The sequence below is a fragment of the Etheostoma spectabile genome, chromosome 3 (genome assembly GCF_008692095.1).
Source record: "Etheostoma spectabile isolate EspeVRDwgs_2016 chromosome 3, UIUC_Espe_1.0, whole genome shotgun sequence".
NCBI lineage: Eukaryota > Metazoa > Chordata > Actinopteri > Perciformes > Percidae > Etheostoma > Etheostoma spectabile.
The window spans coordinates 10959932-10962875 of NC_045735.1; positions in this window are offsets into that span (position 1 = coordinate 10959932).

A 2944-nucleotide genomic window follows, 5' to 3' on the forward strand; every position below is an offset into this window, starting at 1 on the left:
TCCAACACGACAATGACCCGAAGCACACAGCCAGAATAACCAAGGAGTGGCTCTGTAAGAAGCATATTAAGGTTCTGGCGTGGCCTAGCCAGTCTCCAGACCTAAACCCAATAGCGTTGGAGGGAGCTCAAACTCCGTGTTTCTCTCAGCGACAGCCCAGAAACCTGACTGATCTAGAAAGATCTGTGTGGAGGAGTGGGCCAAACCCTTCTGCGGTGTGTGCAAACCTGGTGAAAAACTACAGAAACTTTGACCTCTGTAATTGCAAACAAGGCTACTGTATCAAATATTAACATTGATTTCCGGCGTTCAAATACTTATTTGCAGCTGTATCATACAAATAAATTGTTAAAATATCATACATTGGGATTTTTTTGATTATGTCTCTCACAGTGGACATGCACCTACGATGACAATTTCAGACCCTTCTATGATTTCTAATTGGATGAACTTGCAAAATAGCAGGGTGTTCAAATACTTATTTTCCTCACTGTACACACACACACACACACACATATACATATATATACACATATATATATATACATACATACATACATACATACATATACATATACATATATACATATACATACATATATATATATATATACACACATACATATATATACACATACATATATATATACATACATACATACATACATATATACATACATACATATACATACATATATATATATATACATATATATATATATACACACACCTCTTTTTCTTTTTTATATGTGGTAGCATCTCAAACTCAATTAATTTCCCAGTCATAGGAAGGAAATGGTTATAAAATAAAGTATCAATGAGAAAGGCTGGAGTGTAAATTAACACTATGTGCTGCAATGAGAACGATGTGGTGGTGAGGCTCTCTGCAGTTATGCATGGAATAGCAGATTTATCTCTGCATGAAGTGGGTGACATAACATTTGCATTTTATAATCGTAAAGGACGGAGGGGAGGGGAGTGGTGAAGATGGAGGTATATGAATCTGCCAGACACTCTATAGTTTCACCAGCATTGCTGTTATTAAAGAAGTTGGCATGCATTACAAAGATGACATGCCCATTGCTGCTGTCTGGGAAAAAATATATCCCATGCATTGTTTTTCACATTTCAGACAGTGATTGAACTCTCATAGGTTCATTAAATCATTCACCACATGGGGCTATTATCATTGTTTGATAATACAATATTATGCACATTGTCACAATATCTGACAGAAAAAACTAGCTTTTTCTGGCTGATGCAGTGACTCTTTCAGTATGAATATTTCTTTATCATTTGTCACCTCCCACAACTGCAATGAAATGGCAAATCAAGCAATCGACAGCTTATGTTTTGTTGAATGGGAAACGCTCTTTCATTTCACTGAGAGCCAACACACATTCTGATTGGACCTTTTAGCTTTGTGTTTGATTTATCTCTGCTGGCAACCTTTATTAGCTGAATATAACCACCCACATAAGAAAATGGCATGGTGGCTAAATGAAAATACAAACACTACTGAAAACAAATGCAGTCATTTGCAGTGGACTCAATAGTGAAATTGAATAGGTTCATATAATATAGTAGGAATTACATATGGAAAAGTTGTTGAAACATTTCACTCAAGAGTGGATGTGGTGAATTGATAGATGCCATTGAGTCAAGCTGCAAAACCAGACTGAATACTGATGTGCCAAAAGACACTTTTGTGTCCCACAAACTCCCAAACTGGTGCCATTGTTTACAGGGATTTAATACTAAATAATTACCACAGCACCCTTCAAATGTGAAGCTATTTTGTCGTGACATTGTAGTTGAAGGTAGTTCTATCTTTGCTTTCCAGCCTTTTTGGAGTGAGAAAAATGAAGGAGTAATATAGTTATAGGAACTGAATAAAAGGCATATAGAATATCCAAAAAAAGTTGACATTTCACAGAAATCTTCCCTAGAATTGTCAGTTATGTAGTGACAGCATGCATGCCTGCATTATTGAAAGTGGCATGCTAATATGCCTGCTATTCTCTATCACCAGATGGCTGACACAGATCGTCACGTTGGAAATCGCCAGTGAATGTGAGGAAAGTGTTTGTCCTCTCTCTCTCCTGCTACGCTTTCATCGTTACTGCCTTCTGTTTTCTCGCACCAAACGCCTGGCATTGAAGCGGCGGGCTATTAAATAAATTAGGCTTCCTCCAGTGGGCCTGACAAAGACAGGCGCAAAATGAGAGGCCTATTACATGACCTGCTTTAGTGTTTTGTTTTTCAGCTTAACCATACCCTTCCCTGGGGCTTACTGAGGGCACTCCGTGGGTGTCAGTTACGCTCCACAAAATGGTGTGGTCGTATTGTTTGGAGGCAAATAAAGCCCAGAGAGGCAGCCAGGGCTGGTCAGTGTCTGCCTTTCCAACAGTGAGGCTGTAACAAGCTACCTCACTTTTACCCTTCATAACTGTAGTCATCGTCTGTCACAGGCTGATCTCCTCCTCACGTCATCGTGTGACACTACGATTACACTGCACAGGCTCAATCTCCAGGGCCACTTTGGCTCCCAGACTCTTACGTCAACGCACAAACTTCTTCGTTCTGCAATGGACCAGCTGTCAGTTCAGTGGGTATCTCCTTCCATCCTGCAAGCATCACAGAAAGATACAGAGTGGAACACAACCATCAGGGACAACGAGAGAGAAGTCTCCTGCTAGGGCGCAGCTCCCCAGCTTCCTCAACAGTTTTCTGTTGGCAATTATCTAGGAGCCACTGCACTCTTTTTTAGTGCATGGATAAATAAATGGAAACTTTGGCTAATGGCCCTCTGGAGTACAGCATGATGTCTCCAGTGGCTTGTTATGTTTTGCTTTCTACTTCCTGTTTGTCAGGATCCATTTGCAGTCCAGTCACTGAACTACTGTAGAAAAGAGAAGAGCTGAGGAAGGACATTGAAACCACA